This window comes from Phocoena sinus, chromosome 21 (assembly GCF_008692025.1).
Source record: "Phocoena sinus isolate mPhoSin1 chromosome 21, mPhoSin1.pri, whole genome shotgun sequence".
NCBI classification, from domain to species: domain Eukaryota; kingdom Metazoa; phylum Chordata; class Mammalia; order Artiodactyla; family Phocoenidae; genus Phocoena; species Phocoena sinus.
In genome coordinates, this window is record NC_045783.1 from 23,736,381 (window position 1) to 23,743,214 (window position 6,834).

Below are 6,834 nucleotides of genomic sequence, written 5' to 3' on the forward strand. Positions count from 1 at the left end.
ACAGGGAATCCATGAAGAAAACGTGCAAAAATCTCTGCCTTCATGGTACTTACATCCCAGTGGAGGGAGACAGACTATAAACAAATACCCGAGTAAACAAGTAAACAGCTACATATAGAGGGTATTTGACAGTAATAAGTACTCTGGAGAAAACAAGAGGTACAGACAGTGCAATTTTAAATAGTGTGGGTCAAGGAAGGTATATTAGCTCCTCAGGGCTGCTATAATAAAGTACCACAAAGTAAATGCCTTAAATAAGAGAAATATATTATCACAGACCTCTGAAACCAAGGTATTGGTAGGGTTTCTAAGGAACCTCAGGGTTCCTTCTGAGGCTGTGAGGGAGAATTCGTTCCATGTCTCTCTCCTGGCTTCTGGTAACCTCAGGTGTTCCTTGGCTGGTAGATGGCTATCTTCTCCTTGTCACTTCACACCACCTTCCCTTTGTATGTGTTTGTCTCTGTTTGTAAATTTCCCCTTTGTATAAGAACACCTGTCATGTTGGCTTAGGATTTCACCCTAATGAATGACTTCATTTTATCTGGATCGTCTGCAAAGACCTTACTTCAAAATAAGGTCATATTCACAGGCACTAGGGATTAGGACTTCAACATCTTTCAAAGGGACACAATTCAACCCATATCAGAAAGCTTTATTGTGAAGATGACATTTGAGCAGAAGCCCGAAGGTGAGAGGTAAGGGGTTGAGCCATGCTGAGATCTGGGGGAAGGGCTTTACAGCAGAGAGAACAGCAAGTGCAAAGGCCCTGCTTCCTCCTCCAGAATAACATTTTGGTGGGTTAATATAGTGAGCCGGGGAGGTCAAGGAGAGAGAGTCAGCGGCAGAATGACGCAGTAGGATCAGAAATGACCCATCCGCCTCTCATGGGTGTCCTGCATAACCCCATAGTCCATCCATTTAAAGTGTTGGAGATTCTTCCATTTCCCGACTTATACACAGTATAAGGTCACTGAAAGCAGGGAAGGAGTCCCTTACCTCTTTATACTCTCATGGTGCTCAGTGAACATGTGTGATGCTGAGGGTACATTAGCTACTATCTTCTTTCATTTCCACTCCAAGAAATGGTTTGTACCTGTGAGCCCATGGGACAAAAGGGAATTTGGCTGGAGGCAGGTAAGGCAACAAAGACAAGGGAGTCAAGTTTATCACTGAAAGGTTGCCTATGGAATCTTATCATCATCTATTGCCACCCTCTTGTCATGATCGCCCCAGTAACATGACAATCACTGGTAGCTTTAATTCAAATTTTCTTAGCTTTTAAGTCCTACCCTACCAATGAAAATGAGAGAAGTGAAAGAGAATAGGCAAGTTTTCTGAAATTCAAATTTGGAGTAAGAGGAACCGTCTTTAGTTGAAATCTGACAGCCACTGATCAATTCCAGCATTACAGAAGGACCCACGTAGCATTGAAAATTCTGATTTATCTCATTTCTTCAGGAGTGGAATGAGCAGTTCTGTAGACGTCCATTGAATCATTCCTAACTTTCTGGCTTCCCTTATCTGCAAGTTGGAATGCTCTCTGGAGCTGTCAGCCATCACTGCCCCCCCTCCCCCCCCCCCCCCCCCCCCCCCCCGCCCCTTCCCTTCCATCCTGCCCGGTCCTCAGATAACAATCCTCTCCAAACAGGCTTTGTTCCCACCATGTTTGGAATGCTTCAAAGTCAAACTGAATGTGAATAAGAACCAAAGTCGCTTCATTACATTCCATTCACCTTCCTCTCACATTCCACACCTCACTCTTAGCTGGAGGGGGTCGGGTTGTTTTCCGATCACGACTCGCACAATTCTGCCTGCTGTGGCCCAGGCTTGTTGGGAGACTAAGTCCTTTGTTCCTGTCGTCCTTTGGGCCCTGGGCACCCTTCCTCGCCGTCCCAGGTCTGCAACGGTCCCCTCCCTGTCTGTCAGAAGCCCACTCCGTATCCAAATCCTCATGTAAGACTTTGGCCAGAAGCTATTTTCTGGTGACGTGTACCCTTGGCTTCCCCCTCAGGCTGGAACAGGAAGCACAGAATCTTGTTTAAAGGATGGCAGAGGGATAAAAAGAACAAACGTCAGCTCGTTCCAGAGCCTTGCACTTTCTGGGGTTTTCAAAGTAGAAAAGTTTCCTCCAGCTTCCTTTCCAGGGCTCCCCTCTCTCCTCCAAAATGGAGACGCTTAGCGCCTGGGGCGGTGGGCTGCCCAGGCTGGTTGTTTGTTTCATCAGGAATGTTGGGGTGGGAAAGGGAGAAGGGTGAACAACAGGCCTTGTGTATGCCCAGCAAAATCTCCTTGGAACCTATGAACTCCCAAGTATCCTTAAAGGGCTCAGAAATTAATCCGCATTGAGCATCCCTCAGGCGACTTGCACATTCATTCCTAGTATAGTTTTAGCTTCACTCACACACAAATGCACACACGCAAACCACTGTGGGGTAGGTTTTATTATCCTCATTTTACAGATGCAGAAACTGAGGTTTGCAATGCTAAAGGTCTGTGGGTCACAGAGCTAGTAAGAGGTGAAGCCCAGATTGAATTCAGTCCTGAGTTCAAAGTCTGTACTCTTCCACTTCCTGTTATTTAAAAATAAATATTGTTGTTTTTCTGATTATCTAAGTGATATTCTTTTTTTAAATTTATTTTTCTATTGAAGTATAATTGATTTACAGTGTTAGTTTCTGGTATAGAGCAAAGTGATTCAGTTATACATATATGTATCAATATATACATATTCTCTTTCAGATTCTTTTCCCTTATGGTTTATTATAGGATATTGAATATAGTTCCCTGTGCTATACAGTAGGTCCTTGTTGTTTATTTTATATATAGTAATGTGTATCTGTTAATCCCATACTCCTAATTTATTCCTCCCCCCTTTCCCCTTTGGTAACCATAAGTTTGTTTTCTATGTGTGAGTCTGTTTCTGTTTTGTAAATAAGCTCATTTGCATCATTTTTTTAGATTCCACATACAAGCGATATCATATGATATTAGTCTGTCTGACTTACTTCACTTAGTATGATCATCTCTAGGTCCTCTAATCTCTATGATTATCTAAGTAGTACATATTCTTTATAGAGAATTTGGAAGACAAAATAAAATATAAAATTAAAATAATCTATAATTCCACTCTCCAGAGATAGTAGTCACTATTAACATTTTAGTCTCCTTTTCTCCAGTCTGAGTTTATGTTATGCTATCCTATTTTATGTCCTGCTTCTTTTGATGTTTTGGGTTTTCTTGCTTGTTTCTAAATAGTCTTTATTTATTTATTTATTTTTTCTTTCTTAGCGGTACGCGGGCCTCTCACTGCTGTGGCCTCTCCCGTTGCGGAGCACAGGCTCCGGACGCGCAGGCTCAGTGGCCATGGCTCACGGGCCCAGCCGCTCCACGGCATGTGGGATCTTCCCGGACCGGGGCACGAACCCATGTCCCCTGTATCGGCAGGCAGACCCCCAACCACTGCACCACCAGGGAAGCCCAATAGTCTTTATTTTTCAGAGCAGTTTTAGGTTCACAGCGAAACCGACAGGAAGGTACAGAGAGTTCCCTTATTCCCCCACCCCCATATACGCACAGGCTCCCGCACTGTTGACATCCCGCGCACCACAGTGGTGTATTTGATACAACTGATGAACCTATATTGACATCATTATCCCCTAAAGTCCACAGTTTACATTAGGGTTCACCCTTGGTGTTGTACATTCTACAAGTTTTCACAAATGTATAATGACACATACCCACTTTTATAGTGTTAAACAGAATAGTTTCACTGTCCTAAAAATCCTCTGTGCTCCATTTATTCATCTCTTCCTCCTCTAACCCCTGAACATTCTACTGTCTCCATAGTTTTGACTCTTTCAGAATGTCATATAGTCGGAATCATAAAGTATACAGCTTTTACAGATTGGCTTCTTTCGTTTAGTAATATGCGCTTAAGTTTCCTCCATACCTTTTCATGGCTTGGTAACTCATTTCTTTTTTAGTAGTGAATAACATTCCATTGTGTAATGTACCATAGTTTTTTTAACCATTCACCCATTGAAGGACATCTTGATGGCTTCTAGTTTTTGCAGTTATGAACAAAGATACTATAAACATCTGTGTGCAGGTTTTTGTGTGGACAGAAGTTTTCAACTCATTTGGGTAAATACCAAGGAGCATGATTGCTGGATTTGGGGTACGAGTATATTTGGTTTGGTATGAAACTGCCAAACGGTCTTCCAAAGTGGCTGTACCTGGGCTTCCCTGGTGGCGCAGTGGTTGAGAGTCCGCCTGCTGATGCAGGGGACGCAGGTTAGTGCCCCAGTCCGGGAAGATCCCACATGCCGCGGAGCAGCTGGGCCCGTGAGCCATGGCCGCTGAGCCTGCGCGTCCAGAGCCTGTGCTCCGCAACAGGAGAGGGCACGACAGTGAGAGGCCCACGCACCACAAAAAAAAAAAAAAAAAAGAAAAAAGATGAGCTGACTATATGTATGTGGGTCTATTTCCGGGTCCTCTGTTCTATTGATCTATTAGTCTAATTTTTGCCAATAAAAGACTATCTTGATTACTGTCTTGAAGTCAGTTCGTGTCAGTCCTCTGACTTTGTTCTTCTCCTTCAATATTGTGTTGGTTATCCTGGGTCTTTTGCCTCACCATATTAACTTTAGAATCAGTTTGTCAGTATCCACAAAACAACTTTCTGGGATTTTGACTGGGATTGCGTTGAATCTATAGATCAAGTTGGAAAGAACTGAGGTCTTGACAATGTTGAGTCTTCCTATCTGTGAATATGGAATAGCTCTTCATTTATTCAGTTCTTTTATTTCTTTCATCAGAGTTTTGTAGTTTTCCTCACATAGATCTTGTTCATGTTATTTGAGATTTATACTTAAATATGTCATTATTGGGGGTGCTAATTTAAGTGGTTTGTTTTTTATTTCAAATTACTGATATATAGGAAAGTTATTGACTTTTGTATTTTAACCTTGTATCCTGCAACCTTGCTATAATCACCCAACTTTAGTTCCAGGGTTTTTTTGGTCAATTCTTTCAGATTTTCTACATAGACAGTCATGTCATCTTCAAACAAAGACAGTTTTATTTATTTCTTCCCAACCTGTATACCTTTTTTTTTTTCTTTAAATATGGAACGCTTCACGAATTTGCGTGCCCATCCTTGCGCAGGGGCCATGCTAATCTTCTCTGTACCATTCCAATTTTAGTATACGTGCTGCTGAAGTGAGCACTCCAACCTGTATCCCTTTTATATCCCTTTCTTGTCTTGTTGCATTAGCTAGGACTTGCAATACAGTGTTTAAAAGAAATGGTGGGAGAAAATATCCTTGCCTTGTTTCTGATCTTAGCAGGAAAGAATGTAGTTTCTCACCCTGTTATATTAGCCGTAGTTTTTCTGTAGATGTTCTTTATCAAATTGAGGAAGTTCCTGCTCTATTCCTAGCTTGCTGAAATTTTTTACCATGCATGGGTGTTGGATTTTGTCAAATACTTTTTCTGCATCTATCGATATGATCACGTGATTTTTCTCCTTTAGCCTGTTGATGTGATGGATTACATTAATTGAATAAGCCTTGCATAGATGGAATAAACCCCCCTTGGTTATGGTGTATAGTTCTTACTATACATTGCTGGATTTGACTAGCTAATATTTTGCTGAGGATTTTTTCCATCTATGTTCCTGAGAGGTCTTGGTCTGGAGTTTTCTTTTCTTGTAATGTCTTTGTCTGGTTTTGGTATTAGAGTAACGCTGGACTCATAGTATAAGTTAGGAAGTATCGCCTTTGCTTCTATCTTCTAGAAGAGATGGTAGAGAATGAGTATACATTCTTTCTTAAATGTTTGGTGGAATTGCCCCAGTGAATCCATATGGGCCTAGTGCCTTCTGATTTGGAAAGCTATTAATTGTTGGCTCATCTTTAAAATTAGATATAGGTCTATTCAAATTGTCTATCTCTTCTACTGTGAGTTTTGGCAGATTGCGTCTTTCAAGGAGTAGATCTGTTTCATCTAGGTTATCAAGTTTGTGGGCATAGAGCTGTTCATAATATTCCATTATTAGCCTTTTTATGGCCATGGCATCCTTTTTTTTCTTTTCTGATGTTAGTCATTTGTGTCTTTCTTGTTTTCTTAGTTAGCCTGGTTAGTGGCTTATCAATTTACTGATCTTTTCAAAGAACAAGCTTTTGGTCTTGTCAGTTTTCTCTGTTGATTTCTTGTTTTCAATATCATTGATTTCTGCTCTAATTTTTATTTATTTTCTGATGCTTGCTTTGGATTTAATTTGCTCTCCTTTCACTAGTTTCCTAAGGCTTACATTATTGATTTTAGATTTTTCTTCTTTTCTAATATATTCATTTAATGCTAAACCTTTCCCTCTAAACACTGCTTTTTCTGCATCCCACATAGTTTAAGTTGTGTTTTCATTTTCATTTAGTTCAAAGTATTTTAAAATTGGTCTTCAGATTTCCTCTTTTTTTAAAAAAAATTTATTTTTTTTAAATTTTTTTTAAAGTTGCCAGCTGACTTATTGTCTGGTGAGGGCCAAATTTCTGGTTCATAATGTGGGTCTTCTGGTTCTGTAATTAAATGATGTAATGGGCATAAGATCTTTTGTGTGCTACATTTATTAGGCCACTAATCCCATATTTGAGGTCTCTGGCCTCATGACCTAATCACCTCCCTAAAGCCCCACCTCCTAATACCATCAACAAGGGAGCTGGGTTTCAAAATTTGAAAATTAGAGGTACAAAATGTTTATACCATAACAGGGACCACGGGGTTAATTTATTTTTCCTTTCATGTTAAAAGTTTTGCACATATATATTTATTATATAA

The 6,834-nt window shown here is 40.5% G+C and overlaps 1 non-coding gene across 1 annotated transcript; it reads right to left on the reverse strand.

Annotated features, from left to right (window-relative positions):
* Positions 1 to 5,120: 5,120 nt before the first annotated feature.
* LOC116746909 lies at positions 5,121 to 5,228 on the reverse strand. Its single transcript, XR_004347914.1, has one exon. It is a non-coding gene; the product is annotated as a U6 spliceosomal RNA (small nuclear RNA).
* Positions 5,229 to 6,834: the final 1,606 nt, after the last annotated feature.